This window comes from Anthonomus grandis, chromosome 11, assembly GCF_022605725.1.
Source record: "Anthonomus grandis grandis chromosome 11, icAntGran1.3, whole genome shotgun sequence".
NCBI lineage: Eukaryota > Metazoa > Arthropoda > Insecta > Coleoptera > Curculionidae > Anthonomus > Anthonomus grandis.
The window spans coordinates 15,114,348-15,133,345 of NC_065556.1; the positions used below are offsets into that span (position 1 = coordinate 15,114,348).

Below are 18,998 nucleotides of genomic sequence, written 5' to 3' on the forward strand. Positions count from 1 at the left end.
CCGTTCCTTTTGGAATGACTTTTTCCCAACATTTTTGTAAAACCTCTACAGTAAGTTTTGACCATGCATTGCTCAGTAAGTATGTTGCAGTTTTGAGATTTAAGGTCTTTAATACCTGGATAACATTTTCTTCATTTTGTGATAAAATGTGCGCCAAAAGGCTCTTACGGTAAAGCAATTTAGTCAACCTTATGGCATTTTGATCCATGAGTTGCAGCAATGCTGTGCAATTTGGCGGAAGAAAGATTGTTTAGAAATGGCCATCCTCACTTCTCAGTTCTTCTGGCGATCCATGGCTTGAGGCATTGTCAATGATTAAAAGAGCACGTTCAGTTAGATTTTGGCTTCTTAAATACTCTTTTACTTGCCTAATAAACGAATTATAAAACCACTCTTTAAATATTGCAGATGTCATCCAAGCATTGCAGGATTTTTTGTACTCTACGGGTATGGGTACATTTTTAAATGCTCTGGGATTTTTTGCTTTTGCAATGACGAGAATTCTCAATTTGTGAGAACCATCTCCATTTACACATGCCAGGAAAGTAACCCGCTCCTTACTTATTTTTCGTCCCGGTGCTGTCTTTTCTTGAGAACGAACAATTGTTTTTTCCGGTAACATTTTCCAGTACAACGCTGATTCATCAGCATTGTAAACCTGCGTAGGAATTAAATTCAGGTCTTTCATTTTTTGTGCCAACATATTTTTAAAAGGCTCAACAGCAGTTTCGTCATTGGATAATTTCTCACCACACATTTTTAAAGCTCTCAAACCATGTCTTTTTCTGAAATTTGCGATCCAACCTCGACTGGCTGCAAAATTCTCATTTCCATAAACATCGTTGTAGATTTGCTTTGCTTTGGCTGCTAAAATTTCATATAATATGGGAATGTGTCTGGAACGTTGCCTGCAAAACCATTCGAACAATCGCTTTTCCATTCTGGGAAATTCAGGTTTTCTTAGTGTTTTCCTAGCTTGTGGTACGCTATCACAACCGCTAATAAAACTAAAAGTAAAATACAAAACATTAGTAAAAATAAAACGTCTTTATAAACCTTGGCACATACCTTTTAATGCTCAATTTGTTCTTTTTAATATTCGAAATTGTGGATGTGCCTACATCGTATTCACTAGCTAAGGCTTTTCCACTCACGCCACGTTCTAATCTGTTCTGTATATCAAGCTTTTGTTTTAAAGATAATGTTTTAGGCTTTCGTCTTGGAGCCATATTCCCCAGAATTGGTGTAGGAAGGCCAGGAAGCAATAAGTGTCGACTGTAATACCTATGTAACGTTAAAAACTAAACTTTCGCAAACTACCAATCAATTTAAACTTGTCAAAGCCTGCAAAATGGCTGAAAACAGCGCGATCCGGATTATCGCGTACAAGCGAATCCGGACTATAACGTACATAATAGCGGCAAAATTCGTGTTCGGACTACTGAAGCATCCAGAGTAACGCATGTCCGGATTATCAAGGCTCTACTATATCTGATATTGGCTCATAAATGTCGTCAGTGGAACTACCTGTTCTTTGAGCATCTTTGATTTTTTTAAGTTCCGTTCTATAGTTGGTTCTTAATGAGTTAATTTTCTTTTTCACATCCTCAATTTTTGCATCTTTTTTAATTTTTTTATATATTTGCACCAAACGTTTGTAGCACTTATTTTTCTGATCTCTGTCAGTATACTCCTTTAATGAAACATTCCAAAGTATTCGATTTTCTCTATATGTACTTATAAACGTTTTTAAAACTTAGCGTTCATCAATTTCTCTTGGTTTAATTAAATCGATTATTGATTCTGCCGGTGAAACCGGAGACGACGGCGACGGCAAATACGTTGTTTCTTCGTCCATCACCACAGAGCAACTGACGCAAACATTGTCAATATGGCCCTCAGACGATCAAAATATTGACAATAAATTTGGTTAACGCCCACAATATTTTCTAAATTTTGAAAATCCTTCAATATATTGACAATATTCAAATGAACCTCCTCGAATGGTCAATAATATTGATCGTGTGAGATCCGCTTTACGTATTTTTTTTAAAAGATCTGAGCAAGCGTAAATGTAAATATGTGATGCATTATATGATAAGTTTTCTGTTCGTACCAAGATAGGTAACACATTTCATCTTCTTATGAAGAAAACTATAATAAATTAATATCTACACCGCTCCATCATATACATTTAACCTAAACATAAACTGACTTTACAACGCTGGAAAGTTGGATCAAGGATCACTTCAAGGCCAAATCGTTTAGTTGAAAGACTACCCTGATAGGGTACATCAGGAGTGTAATATTAATTGCGTCTAACTCTCACTTTAAGATTTAACGCAGTAAGATCAATATACACAAAAATTGTGTGTTTGGTTTGCGACCAGAGTAGATGGGAATCTTTTAAAGTGGTCTTCTTTTTAGCTGCAGAACTAAAATATTAAAAAACTATCTTCCCATCTTCCAAAATATTGGAATATTACTTTAAAAAGAGGTTGGATGAGCGAAAGAAAAAGAGAATCATTAAATAAGAGCTCTAAATTTGACAAAAATGCCATGCATCAAAAGGCAAAAATAAAATATCTCAAATACTTATTGGAAGATGTTAAATATTTAAGTTTATATATTGATGAAAAAACCTGTAAAGATCTTGAATATTTAGAGAAACCTGATTTTTCCATACATTGGGAAATCTAGAATGATTGTTTCAGGTGGAACTGTGCAATCGTCTAATGCAGAAGAAAATACAATAGCAGACAGATTTAGCCACCCATCACGCCGGTCGTCATTGCCATTTTGCCATTGAATTCGGCACTCAGGCAAATCCCAAAAATTGAATTACTTTATTCGATCAATTAAACCATTAATAAATTATGTTTTAAACAACCTTACAGAATTTGATAAAAGGGCATTCTGATACGGATCTGGACACTGCTTACCATTACGCCATTACATTCAGTACTCTTCTAACAGGACAGAATATTTTGATTAGACCTATGAAAGTTACTGGCTGACTAATTCTATTAGAATACTGGTGGAGAGGATTATATAATACTGTGGAATAAAAATGAGGGATAAGAAATCAACGTAGCATGTTTCGAAGAGGTAAAACGAAACAAGAATCTCATATTTTCTGAAATAAATAATGTTGTAATGGCATTTTTTGAATCACGAAAATAATATGTAATGCCTGGTTGCCAAGGCTTCGAAAGGGTATCTCATTGTTATCATAAGGTCATTTAATTCATTCTACTGTCTTAAAATCTACAACACTTTGACATATAAAGGATCTTCTGCTCTCAGTTTGCAAGCAAACATTTGCTAACATAGAGTTTCAAAAAACGCCAAGGGCCTAATTCTAAGCCTCCTGGTGGTACTTTACCGTAACTCAATAAAAGTTATGTCAGAATCTCATAATACAGACATTTAATAGTTTTGTAGAGATCCCACGCTTCTGCCGACACCTCCCTAGGATTTATTGACCCATCCACTCAGTGCAAGCTTAATTCTGGTAATATTCTGCACTGCTAATTTGATTCAATAGATAAAATAAGTACATGTGCTAATTCAAGTCATCACTTTTATTGGAGGGAAGTTTTTTAAATTTATTAGGCTTAAAAAAGGAAAAGATTAAATATATATTTTTCTTGAGTCCATTCAATTTTTTCTAAATGCATCCTAAGATTTAAAATAATGAATTTAAAATTCGATGATATGATCCAGGTTCTTGTACACTAATATGATTCAGAATTAAATAATTAATAACATTCTTGTCTAAGAAGCCTAAAACTAATTTGATTTCCTAAAATTCAAATCAAAGAATCAATCAAAATTAACTGACAATAATTAATGAATAACAGCCTTTGAAATAGACAATTTTAATAAAAGGAGAAAGGATAATAAGAAAACAATCATTTGTTCCCTAACAAAGTGACTAAACAAGGACAAACCAGTATGCTCAACATAAAACAATTCAATCAGATAAAGAACGGCGTTAAATAATACCTTAGATTAATCCCACTGTGCTTGCGAAACTATTAACATTTCAGTTAATAACCATACAGTAGCTATATAATTTAATTTGAAGGGTATGGTCTATATCAGATGACATGTTAGAAAGTCAAAGTATTTGTCGAGTGAATGACTTGTGTTTCATAATGTCGATCTTACTAAATATTAGTTAAATACTTTAGCTTCGAATTGGTTTTTTAATAAAGAATACTTAAATATAACACCATACACCAGGAAAGGAAATGTGTTCCATATTATACGAGATAAAAACGTGTAAAACAAATGTTTGTTTTCCGGCATTAACGTTTGTTGCAATTAAAGTTAAGAACCAGTTGCATACATTAATTACAGTAAGCAGCTTCTTTTTGGTAGTTCGGCATCGGGTATTAAGAGATCAATGTCTTAATAATTATTATGTTGGATCTCTCGAGACACTGCTCTATTTACATAATAATCTAATCGAACTGAAAATGGGAATTAAATTAACAGCTTGGCGTCGATCGGGTCGAGATTAGATATATAGATTCGAATGAGGTCCAGTTAGCTTTATAAATTTCCTTATGATGATTAACTGTAATCAGTTTCGACTTTTTTTTATTTATCGGGATTATTAATTTGCAGGAATGTTTCATTCTAAAATAACAGGTTGGGTATTTTATAATTAAACTGTTAATATTATTACTGTTATTTATTCATTGAACATTTATCAAAAATGTTAATTGTTGAATATAGTAATTTTTTTAATGTGAAATTTCAGTTATTTTTATGTAGTTATTATTTTACATTTACTAGTGTTACCTGATGTGATCTAGATTTTAGTGGTTTGGGCTCAATTTATTCTAGATCGAAATATTGAATTTTCTAATATTTGGATATTTTACCTTTTTTTTTAAATATTTATGTATCTTATCAAATTTATAATATTTTTGCTTAAATTGTTTGTGTTGGGTTTTAATTTAAATTCACTACTTTTAAAAAAATTTCCATTTTTTTTATGTTTGTTAGTTTGCAGAAAACAAATTCACATCTTCGGCAGTACTGCCGTCCTAAGCCAAAAAGACGCATCTCAAGATTTTAAGTTTTTGAGTTATTGCGATTTATCGGTTTTTTATTACAGCACTCGTATTTATTTAATTTTTTATTTTTTTTTAGTTATTTGTAGTAATGTGTTTGTATAACTTTGAAGTTTTATTTGTTTAGAAAGAGATTTTTAGTTAAAAATGAGATGCGTCTATTGCGCTTAGGATTTTAGTACAAATTTTAGTCAAGAAGGATATTGCATTTTGCTAATATTATTATTAAATATTTACTAATATTACAAAAGAAATGGACAGCTTTATTACATACTTTTTAAACAAATGTTTATTGAAAGTGAATAAGTTTAACATATCAGCTTACAAAAAACTACTAACATTTTAGTTTGTGTCATCGTCTTGGGAAACTGAAAGGTCTTTCCAAAACTGAAGCCTGTTCTTCATTATTGCACCGAGGTTTTTTATTATTAACTCTTTCGTTTTAGATGAAATTCCAAGGACTTTTTGTTGTTTTTTTAGTGGTGGCAGTATTTTATTTTTTGTAATTTTGATAGTAAGAAAATCAAGTGCAACTTTGGAACATCGAAGTCATCTTGGTATGTCATAATATGGAAACCCCTTTGGACAGATACTTGGACTATTTCATTTAGATAAGGCCGGGGGTTAATTCTACTAAGTTTATATTGCGAGGTGTAATTCTCCCAAAGAAAAAAATGCTGTAACTCCATTGGCAGAACTTCAGTTTGCCCTGCGGATTGTTTTACGGCTTGAACAAAATCGTATAGTTTGTTGCCCATCTTTTTCATTGACTGTTCAACTTTGTGATGAAACGAATCCACGGCCATAAATCTATGGCCGGGCTCGAAATATTTTATAACAATTTTATTAGCATTAATTTCATGAGAATTACCAATGTAGAGTAAAAATGAAAATAATGACCAATTTTTATTTTGCGCGGAGCAATTATCAAGCCATAATGTTATTTTCACAGTGTCTCTCTTCAGAAGGAAAAACTGGCAAAATGTGCTTATTAATTCATCTTTACTGCGTTTAAACAAGGCGTCATGCCAAACGGCGGCAAACGTTTTGTCATTCTTTTTTTTTGCCAATTGGTACAAAGCTCTCATTGTAAGCTATTAGTCTCTTTGTGAATATTGCAGTTTTAAATGTTTCCAGTCTTGGCAGCATAATAACTTTTTCAAGGTCTGCGCCGTATATAATCTTACCTGGTTCTTCTGGTTGACTACCAGCATCTCTGTAATTTTCACGCGACTTTGTTGCTCTGTCTATATGTTTTTTCCAACTGTTACAGTTATCACAGGTTTCGTCAAGATTATCTTTTGTGTGACTTTTATCATGTAGAGAAAATTCTTCACAACTTTCACATTCTTCGTGTCCAAGATTTGCTAGCGAAATATTCATTTTCTTAGCTACTACACGGTACTTTTCATAAGAATTTTGTATATTGGGATATTTAATTAGGAAATCCTGATGCATTGCCGCCCAAGTAAGGTCACTAGGAAGGTAAAGACGTTGGGATGGCTCTCTCCGATAGTGTGAGATAGTTGGGTTGTAAGAATTAATATGATTACGAATCACTTTATCGTCTATTTTATTGTGACGTTGCTTCGTGCATCTTAAGTCAGCCACAGGTACTACAGAATTATTAGCATTACGCAATGCTGTACGGATAACTTTATCACTTTGTTTATTAAAGCCGAGAGTTGTCAAAAAAAAGACCTTGCATACATTTTCAGATGTTCCTTTTTCATTTTTAAGCTTATAGTCATAAGTATTATTTCTTTGATAACTGAGATCACGTTTTGAAGTAGTTCTCTGTTTCCCAAGTTTTGATGAAACATGATGTAAAATAAAAGATTTTATGTCTTTATCATTTGAAATTTTCCAAAATTCATTGTTCAAAAATTTTCTTCTTTCTTCTGATATCTTCAACAGACGTTTTTTTAAACAACAATCTTTTCCACAACCTTCTTTAACGCTGTGCTTTTTCGCAAGTGATTTATGCTTAGCTTTTTTTCTGGAACTTACTGATAATTCGAACTTCTTTCTTTTTCGAACTGTTCCCTTTTTAGTATATTGAATGACAGATGCGGTATTATTTACTTCAGTTGCGTCGGTATCTACAAAACCCTCAGAATCCATAACATGTTCGTCTTGAATAGGCTCATGCATCAATTGTGGCTCGGCTGCTTCCGTGATTTGATCACATAATTCAGTCACTGTTTCCAACTCAACATTTTCTACTTCTGACGTAAGGGGGGATAAGTCTGCTTCTTCGAGAGCCTCAAAGTGAACTGGCACAAAAGACCTAGAAATATCGAGAAGAACTGGGCTTTCCGATTGTACGTGTATGACAGGGGCGATTTCTGTTACACAATTTCCAGAGTTTATGTCGTTAATAATATTATGTTCTTCACTGCACTTACTTGCCGTGTCGCTACTATCATTTTCCGAATCAGGGCCAGTCGGATAATTATCTAAATCTTCCGAAGCCTTACGGTTTTAATTTTTTTCCTTGGGTTGGAATGCTTGTTTAGTTTCCTTATTCAGCGCCAACATGACCATTTTTTTTCCTCGAAATCCTTGTGTTCTGTCCATTGAATCTAAAAAGGCAGGGCAGAGTTAGTTTTAAGTATTTTTAATAATAAAAACTATTTCTGGATTTTTTAAAGATGTACACCTTATTAAACGTAAATAGTAAAAAGACGAATAAACACAGACAAAAGTGCTGCTCAGATAAAGACCGAAAATCCGATCTAATTGAATAAACAAAATTAAAAATAATTACTTACCGGTCGAAAGGGTCTTGTAGCCGATATGTCTTCTGTTATAACTTTATAATAGACCCTATATTTAGTTAGTCTCAAAGTTTATTCCTCAATAAAACAAATTTGTTGAAACGATTACTACAATTCACATAAAAGTTAGGTTATAAACAGCCGATAATAGGTTGCTCGTGTGTCTTTAGCACCACTAACTCTTTACAACACAGAAACTGCCATGTAAAAACATAACTAATATGGACGCATCTAAATGCACACTGTACATTACGCGCTTAAAATTACCAAAAATCCTAAGCGAAAAAGGCGCATCTTTGAGAACCGTCATATTCGCTTGGGAAATTGAGAAACGTCGAATCGGAGTAGGATTTTGTATTCTTTTTTAAAATGCGTCTAATTTTGTTACCAATTTTTAGGCACTATGGAGTTAAAATGCGCCTTTTTCGCTTAGGAAATAGGTTAAACATTGTATTTGGGGTCCTTAAGAACCATAATATAAAAATTGAAAAATTTGGCTTAGGACGGCAGAGTAGCATCTACGAGAAAAATTAAAACTGAAGATTAAATCTCATTTTGCCAAAAAAGTAGAAGTTTTTGCTAAACAAAAATGGCTATATTTAGAGATCAAATATTTATAGAGTTAACATAGCATTTCAGAGCTAAAAGCATTCACCCTTTTTATGAGTTTTTCTAAAACGAGTGAATTTAGAAAAACTCAGTTTTAGACTAACTAATTTAGAGTAGCAAGCATGGAGTGATTTTCAAAGAAACATATTTGAGGTTATTAACCATAAATATACTAGCAAGTTTTCTTCACTAAATGAGAAACTAGAAAATGAGAAAGAACTTGACGTTCCTAATAAGAGTCTTAACTTTGCACCAGCTTGAAACTGCAAAAATAAGCTGGAGAAGACTATTCTGTTGAATCATTAATTTAATACTTGCCAGAGTCTTGGAAATATAGAGAGATGAGAGAGATGCTAGAGAAAAGATTCGCAAAACATGATCATTAAATAATTGCTAAAACCTTGTTTCCTCTGTAGATAAATTCAAAAGATAACTGTCGAACCAAACAACTCTAAAATTATATTGTTTACAAAAAATCCATAAACCTGGCCATAAATTAGTTCAAAGTTTTTGGTGGAGCAATTTCAGACATTAAAATAATAATAATTGATTTCAAAAGTCAATACGTTAATTTTAGGTAAAAATTAAATTATTTTCCTTTCCATGTATCTCCTTTGTGTCCAAGCATCCCTATACCAGAAACTTCAAGAGTCTCACACCAAAAGTTTCAACCATAGGACTGACTATATTTACTATTATTATAAGTTTTATTTTTTTTATATTTCTTTCCTAAATTTTAGTTATAAAAATTATGAATCTTTTGTTGACAATGTTGTTAATGAGGTAATAAGGATGCTGCCAGGAGAATTATTACGTTTTATTTTCCAGAAATTGAATAAAGAGAATTGAGATTTATATAATTAGAAGGCCAGGTAGCACTTATGTACAGAAATGTTAATTGTTGAATGTAGCAATTAAAAAAAAATCTGCTCTGAGTGTTTTTTCTTAGTTAAAATGGCGTATAACAACTAAATCTTTCACAAAAACTACATTGTTTTATTATTTTTTAAATTTGAAGTAAATGTAGAAATTAGGTGTAATTTTTCAAATTATAATATTTTTTTCTTGAATTTTTCTGTATGGGTTTTCCTATTCACAATGGTTAGTAAGCAGCAAGTTAATTAAATTATCCTTAATAAAGATTTTTTTGCCAATTTTGATATTTTGAGGCTAATTTGCAAAAATATTACCAATTTTATTCAGTCAGGCTAAGAATGTCTTCATTTTAGCTACATAAATTATAAATCCTTTTTTTTTTAAATGTTGTGAATTAGATAACCAGTGTGGTTATTAAATTTTATCTCTTTTTTGCTGCAGAATTTTATTGCTCGATCGACAAAGAAAAGTATCACATTTTATTTTTGAGAAATTGGATAGAGAAAATTCAGATTTAAACACCATATAGCCTTTATGCACCATTGCGTATTGGAATTACGAAAATATAAAAATGATAATTTATTTTTATTATTGCAGTGGTTAAAATGGTTTTTAAACAACATTTTATTCTAATTTTAGGACAGTGACCCAATCATGGACGTTTCAAATTTATTTATATTGACATAAAAATCTTTGTTTGTTTTTAGAAACTATTGTCACAAGATACAGGGTGAAAAACTTAACAATATCTACATTCAAAAAAATCTATTATAGGAAGGGGAAAACAAAATAATGTACTGGCTGACAGATAAATCATATTTCCCGTGAAAATAGTAATTTAATAATAAGTAATGTTTCGCTTCTTAAAGTAAAAAACGAGAAATACAAAAATATTAAAGTAAAAAACTTATTACTTTAGCCTACACTTTCTTCTTTATGGAAACAATTATTTTGTGAATTTTTTCAGATAATAAACAAAAATAGTACTGGCAAATAATGTTTACGAGTTTCAAGATTATTGCTACGATAGTAATAAGAATGTTTTATTTAATAAACGATAAAGTACTATCCCGAAGGTAGTAGCTTTTTTGTCGTTAAAGATTTGTAGGGTACGATTGAAAAGCATTTTTTAAAAGCTTTCAGATATTGTAACAAGGTACAAGCAGGAGATTCCATTAAGGACTATTCAATTGCGGTGGCCGGAAGGTGTGTCTCAGTCTTTAAGTCGAAATAAGTTAGCTATAACATTATTTTGTTTCCCCGTCTCCGTTAAAGAAATTTTTTTAACTTCATCTAAAACTTCTTCTAAGAGTATATCAGTAAAAGGTAAATATTTTGATTAATTTTCGTACACAAGAGACTATATATTATTTGCCTATACACGTCTGGCAAAATGCTTTAGTAAGTAAAGTGAAACGCTATCGTTCTCGTTATAACTTATGGATTATACTTGATTTTGCCAGCCGTGTAAATATTTTATTATTAATACTATTATGATTATTATTATTAATAAAAATTGTTTTTGCTTACTTGTGAAGAGTTGGTAAGCTTTTTACAATATATGAAGAAATTCATATTTTATTTTTCTGCGTAATTTATCACTAGTTTTCATATTAAATTTAATTTTTGATGTTGGTCATTGCCGCTCATTGAATTTAGTTTGAATTCTCTTCTGTGGCTGAAAGTTTGGACCTTAACTAACTATATCTAAAAAAATCTTCATATTTTTTGTGGTATAAGTTTTCAATAATTTCATTGTATTAGCAGTCAATTGAACATTAGGAATATCTGGTTTAAATTTGTTTGTGGAATTTTTGCTAAAGGTTTTCATCATTAACATCATTTCGACAAAATTTGAAGTTTTAATTTTTAAAAGAAAAAATATACAATTATCGGTTCTTCTCAGTTTAGGATTTTCTCACATAATTTTTTTTTGGGTATTGTTGTCCGTACTGATACACACAAATTTTAAGTTTACTTTGTTACGTAGCTTTCAGTCCCTCAGTGACTTTGTACCACTTTGTGAAAAAAATACTACTTTGTAAGTGTTTTATAAAAAAAATATACCCTAAGTAAGAAAGAAAGAAAGAAAACGTGCTATATTAATAATCTTGTGTACAAGCATCCTACAAGCTAAAAAAACAAAACAAAAATACAATTTCGAAAATTGACAAAACAATGAACAAAATTAAACACAAGAAACAAAACTTTTTGAACATACTTGAATTAAAGATAACTAAATAAAACAATCAATTACTAAATAAAGGTAAACTTGTTGACAAAACTAGAGCAACAAAACATATCCAAGGTTAAAACCTATCGTTAAAAAAGTCATCCAGGTTATAATATGCCTTAGCCAATAGAAGCGTCTTCAATTCTCTTTTAAATTTCTTAACATCCGATATATGTCTAACACATAGAGGATCATGATTGTAAATTTTTTTATTTATGTAAATTAATGAGTTTTTGGTAAGGGAAGACGTAGGAATAGGTAAGGGAACATCATTTACACGACGAGTCAAATGGCCAGTGTCAGAGGGTAGTTTGGGAATTTTGTGAATAAGAGCAGCTGTTTCTAAGATAAAGAGTGAAAAAAGAGTTAGGATTTTTTCAGAAATGAAGAGGGGTTTGCAAGTATCTCTTAACTTAGCAGAACATAGGTATCTAACTGCTTTTTTTTAATAACAAAGACAATGTTAAGTAGCACCTTATTGGTTAAACCCCAAAAAGGCAAGCCATACCGAATATGAGATTCAATAAGTGAAAAGTACACTGAACGTGCAACCACCCCTCCCAGCTCTTGTTTTGCCATTCTTACTGCAAAACATCCAGAAGATAATTTCCCAGCTAAATGTAAAATATGATCTTCAAACCGAAGGCGACCATCAATGATAATTCCTAGGAACTTGCAGCACTCTTTATTTTGCAAGAGGGAATTTTCGTCAAACATCAGACCCTGAACATCGCACTTAAACCCTATAATAGACGTCTTTCTTACATTAAACACGAGTCTGTTGGAAGCACACCACCCTGATAAAATCTGAAGGTCTTCAAGGATACAAGTCTTAATATAATCAGAATTTTTATGGCTCCATAGTATGGTGGTATCACCAGCAAACTGAACCACCTTGCCCTGCAGTTTCAATGAACTCAAGTCATCCACATACAGTAAGAATAACAGTGGTCCCAACACTGAACCCTGGGAAACGCCGCATTTTAGGGATCTAGAAGCAGACAAACGCCCAGGCACTGTAACCTTCTGAGTACGATTTGATTGATAGGACTCAAGCCATCGCAACGCTACGCCCCTAAAACCATATTTATCGAGCTTAGATAACAGTATTCCATGATCCACACAGTCAAATGCTTTGGAGAGATCACAAAACACTGCCGCCGATGACTCTCCAGAATTCAAGGAGATTCACTCTTCCAGAATTCACATAGACGCTCTCCAAAAAGCTAAAAACAGCATCATGAGTCCCTTTACCGGCTTGAAATCCAAACTGATTTGCAGACAAAATGCCATTATGATGTAAAAAGGACAAAATTCTGCTTTTTGCAAGTTTTTCAACTATCTTAGAGAGGGTAGACAAAATAGAAATGGAACGGAAATTACAAGGCTGATCCAAATCTCCACCCTTATGAAGAGGGATAACCACTGCCTCTTTTAACCATAAAGGAAAAATGCCAATATGTAAAGAATTGTTTATGGCAGAAACTAAAGCATATAAGGCTGAATCAGGCAAAAAGAGTAACAACCTCGAAGATATCCCATCAGCTCTAGATGATTTATGGTTTTTTAGGCGTTTGATTTCATTTTTTACTTCGGTAGGATCGACAGGATGAAAGGAAAATGAATGCTCAACCGACACTTGTTGAAGATAGTGTAAGGGATCAATGTTACTACGAATGCCCTTGAGCAAGATATTAGGTATATCACAATAATAGTCGTTTAAAATGTCAGGTCTTAACTCCGGGTCAAATACTTTTCTATGGCTATGTCTAAAATCATTAATAATCGACCAACTTTGCCTATTTGATGACATATTTAAGCGATCCCTATAATAATTAGATTTTGCTGCTTTAATTGTCTTTTTGTACAGACTACGGTATTTCTGATAATATACAAGGATATTTTCATTTGTGGTATATTTGCACAATTTAGTCAAAAAACGGAGGTTTTTAGCTGAAATTCTAAGGCCTCTTGTAGCCCATGGTTTTCGTTTCTTAGTTTTAAGCCTCATTTTAGGAAAGCACTGATTGATCTTATCACACAGAACTTGAAAAAATAAGGTAAGTGGGTCAGAAGCCGTTTCAAGTGCATTCCAATTTACCGAAGCTGTAGCAGCAGAAAAAGCATTGACATTTCTCCTGCTGAAAGTTCTTCCCATATAATGAGATGAAGATAATACAGTATTATATGGCATTTTAGCAAGAATAGCTTCATGGTCGGAAATACCAGATGGGAGTACTGTGCATAAAACGTCATCAAAATTTGTACAGAAATAGTCAATTGTAGTTGCAGATGAAGAAGTTATTCGTGTGGGAGAAAGAACGTGCATTTTCAAGTCGTAAGAATTTAAAATACTTAAAAGTGAAGTACGTGGCAAGGTTTCATCAGTGTAGTTGATATTAAAGTCACCAGCCAATATAACCTTAAAGTGTAGGGACAACTGGGATAAAAGAGAATCAAGTTTGTCCAGAAACATAGCAATATCTCCTGTAGGTGGCCTATAAACACAAAGAAGATATAAATTTAAACGCTTACAAAAAGAAAGAGAGAATTCAAAAACATTCTCTAACAGAAGATTATCATACTTATCAATATTACAAAAAATCGTTTCAATTGTTTGCCTAGCCAAGATCATGGTTCCTCCATGTATAGATTGTTGACGATAAAAATTTGATATAGGAACATAATCAGATATTAAAAAACATTCACTAGGCCTCAACCAGTGCTCAGTCAGAAGTACAATATCAGGAAAATTACATGTGTCCAGCAAAAGATGAAGCTCATCCATCTTGTTTCTTAGGGATTGTATATTAAGAATAAAGATTCTTGAGCTTTTCGAAGACCATATAGTAAGTAACAACACTCTATTTAAACAGATATAGAAAATAGTAATTTCCTAGAAGCATCGGCTTTCATACATAGTCTTTGGATTTTACTGCATTTATCCTTATTAATCCTATTCTATTTTCTCTCGTTCTTTTTAAGTACGATCTGGTTCTTGGTGTTGATTTTATTGTTCTTCTTCTTTGTCATCTCACACTTCTTATTCTTCTCACTACTTCTCTTCTCATTATTCTTTGTTCTTCTCCTGTTTTTTTATCGACTTTATGGGATCTTCATTTTTCTTCTTTCAATCATCTCTCGAGGTTTTTGTTTTATTTTTCTTATTTTCCTTTTGTTCCTCAACCTCTAGCAACTGCATGGCTATCTGTAGAACAGAAGTACATTCATTTCTAATTAGTTTATTTTCGTTATTTAAGTTGTCAAGTCATTTTCAGTTCAGTCATATGGTCTTTTGCTTTTGTTCTCATTTCTGTTAATATTTTTTCAATTTAATTTTCTTATTTACGCTTTGGTTCTCGCTATTCCTCCTAAACTATTTTTGAATAGCAGTTCCACATTTCTCTTTCTTGAAATTGGTTTTGTAAATATATTCTACCTTTTACTACAAATGTAGCAGAACTTGATCCAACTTTACTCTACTGTCAGAAAAATTTCTTTTAATATAAACAACTGGCTTGTAGCTTATCATATGCCATAAAATATATTGAATGGATCTTTTTTTATACTTTGTAAATCTTACTTTTGTGTTCTAAAGCAGCCAGAGCGTAACTATAACGGGCTTAAACTAGGCCAAGCTCCATCTGATAATGCATTGATAAATTCGGGTAATTATAGCCAAAATGTGGCGATATTTCGTTTCACACATTTGTTATAAAGTGATGCAAGCCAATGAGGCACCATAATAAAGAATCATGAATAAAACATTGGTTGAATAAATTGAAGCGGTTTTAGAAATGATCGGAAGCCTTTGTCAGTTTGGGCCGAAATACGCATAATAAGGGAATGATGGCAGTTCGACCATGTTGATGATGTTATTGATGATGCTATTACTGTCCTTAAAAAACAACTTTCAGTTAAATGTTTTCTTCATGGGATCCGTTAAATGTTTTTTCAGTTTAATAAACAATATATATTTATTCTATCAAGTGAAATTCGGTGGGCCTAGGACTATTTAGGTTATTTTACAAATGTATCAATTATATCAACTAGAGCAAAAAGACATAGCTCTAAAATTTCTTTGATTCTATCCAAACATATGGTCGAGTAGTGAGGGATTTGGGTAAGTCAACATCCAGTTGAGATTTTCTTAATTAATTTTTTTAAGCAGACTATGTGCGATCAAATAGCTTTTATCTTCACATTGAGTGAGCATGAGCGATAGAAAAAAACTAAAAATATTGTTTAGACGTAACAACAGATCATGTTACTTCATTGAGTTTGTTAGTTATTAATGAGACTTAGTTGGCTTTATTTAACACATCAGGTATTCTTAATAGGTCTGTTCAACTACGATGCTGTAATTGTTTGATTTTGATTCACTACAAAATTCTAGTTTGAACTTTGCTTAAGAGCATTTCCTACTGGAGATCCTTAAAATATTCTTGAGAAAGAAGAAGAAAAATGAAGTGCATCATAAATTCTGCTATTCATTAAATTTTAGATGAAGCAACTAGTAAAACTAAACAAAGCACAAGTTCTTCTGGGCATGGCTCTAGGAATACATACTGGATTCGCCATAGAATCTGCACTGGTCAGTACTGCAGAAATACAGTTTTTGGATAGCTGTATGAAAACCTCCCAATTGCAGCATTTTGAGGATTTAAAAGGCAAAAAATACGAGTTTCCCAAAATTACTTTTATCACACTCAAGACAAAGTGATGATTGATTTTAAACCTCTTATCACAAAAGGATGTATATCGTTTGTAATGCCTTAAACTGGGTAAGAGCAATACAACTTTTAGATGCTTTATGTAATAATAAAGAAATTGAATACGATACAGACAAGGAAAAATGGAAACACTTTTTCATTTTCACATAAAGTAATCTATTTGAGATTAAAGACTATAAAAGTTCATAATAAGCAGATTCTAGTATTTAATGTGTCTAACTAGGTAAGAACAATTTATATATACAAAGTCATTTTGAATCGCTCATCGGTTTCTTTAAGCTTCCAAGACATAATTCTATTAATAATTCAGTAGTGAAATAAAAATATCAAGAATGTATGCAAGCAAAAAACTAAAAGAATTTAAAGAGGACTCTCATCCCATAATTTTCTGCACTTAGAGCTGACACAAAAAATAAGCACATCGAGTTGCACAAAATTCTTAGAAAAAGCGAGTACTTACGTTTGAAAATATTTAATTTAACCCCTCATTAGGAACATTAAAGCCCTATTCTTATTGAACATACGTGATTACTGACAGGATCCTCACAAGATACAGCTGTGTGCAAAACTCCTCTTTACGTTGTCCACTTAAGGATGCTTTGATCTTAGAAGCGTTTAATTTGCGCCTAAATATTTCAAAGTGACGGCTTAGGGCAGATTGTGGCTTAACAGCAACATATAGTAAGATACACCCTATATTCAATTCTTTCGTTGTCAGAGAAGTTATTGTAAAACAAGCTAATTTTGATAACAATAGATAATCGCTTATCACTATCCATATTTCACAACAAAAAAAGAACAATGAAGTTATAAAGCTAACAAATAAATCAGGAAACAAATAATAGATAGAGAAAAAGTATATAATGTAGAAAGAAAGAGATTCAATTATTAGCGGACTTAAATTTTTGAGAAGCTAGTGTTGGCCATTATTTTGACGATTTAAAAGAAAAAAAGTTAGGCCTTCATTTTGCATTTAACAAATCATCAGAAACTGAAAAGTCGTATTTTTTATAGAAGTGTATTGGTGATATTGTATGCAAATGTTTAAAAAAACTGGTTTGTATGAATAGGAAAAGCCATTATTTCTCGTCTACGAATACTGATATTAATGATATCCGTTTTAAATGAGACTATACCGGTATGGAAATGAAAGCGCTATAACTTATCAATACATCGTTTTTTTCACTTTATTTTCAACAGCGGGCTGTGCATAACTACATTTTCTAACTAGATGGACAGGGTTAGCTGTGTTGCTTTTTAAGGTTTTATAAAAGAAGGTTTGCTATATTTCAATCAATGATTTTTTATTAAAAACAGGCAATCAAGGCCAGTTTTAGTTCTAATTGTCAGATGCACAGAGTAGTATTTTTATCTTTAGGGTCGTGCAACGGCGTAGGAAAAAATAATCAATCAATATATTACAAAACGATGTTTACAATTTACATATTTGTACTAAAGTATAGTTCTACCTAGATACCATATCGGTGTGTGTATAAAAGAAATATTGTATGAAAATAACTTATCTTGAAATAAAATTATGTTATTTAACTAAAATTACAAAAATAAAATTCCAAATGATACTGCTAGCATATAAGAATTTTTAACAAAAAAAAGATGTAAAAAAATATAATAATAAATAAATAAACAAATAAAGACATGATCAATAGAACACTATTTTTATATGGATTATTCAGCAAGTTTTGGAAATTCAGTGTAATAACTAAAATAAACCAAATTTTGCAATAAATGGTTACCTATAGTACTTAATATACTGGTAAACACTTCAGAGGTCTATCTTAAATAATATTGAAATTTGTTTGCTAAACAGATTTGTGTAGTATTTACAATATTCGATGTTGTTTTAAATGTTTTTCTCACATTTACAGGTCATATCTAATTGAAAGACTCAGCTAGTGTAAAATAGCATTTTAGAACATCATTTGGCAAACTATTTCTAATTCGATAAAATGTATAGATAAGTTTACGAAGTTTCACATTTGTACTCTCGATATGTTTATCCCAGTTGATATTCTGATCAAACAAAACGCCCAAATATTTGATATGTTTCACTTTATTAAGGAAATTGGCGCATCCACATATTGCCTGGCTCGATAGATGTGAGTGTATTTTAATTTCATCAATTTGGTATTGTTGAGAGTCGGGAATATTAAAACATATAAAATGATTTCTTCCTTTAGGGATATATCACGGAGAATCTTAGCTCAGCTAAGCATACATGCAAAAGCATACTATACATACTATGTAACCTCCTATGGCCGGGGGTTTCGTTTCTATGCCGGTAGAGGTCGTATTAAACTTTACTTTACTATTATATATCTATAGTAGTACTTACAACACTGCAATTCTTTTTCCATTTAAAATTTTTCCTACCACCGCGCGTAAAGTACTCACTTTACATACTTCCCAGGGTTTGTAAAGTTTCACTTTTTACATACTAGTGCCTAAAAAAGTAATTTGACGTTTATTTGCCATTTAATTGAAAATTTGTTTTTATTACGCACTCATGCTTTAAGTGATTTGGTATATACCAAATTTCCCATTCATAAAAAAGGATAATTTTACACACTTGTACATAAATATCTATTTTTTATCTACTCTAGTTTTCGATATCCCTAAATATGTACTAAAAATTAAAAAAACACGTTTGGATATGTTGCAT

At 31.8% G+C, this 18,998-nt stretch overlaps 1 protein-coding gene across 3 annotated transcripts in view; it reads left to right on the forward strand.

Moving 5' to 3' along the window:
• Positions 1-18,998, forward strand: part of LOC126742470 (MICAL-like protein 1) — a 231,987-nt gene that overhangs the window by 138,984 nt on the left and 74,005 nt on the right. The window lies entirely within an intron of this gene.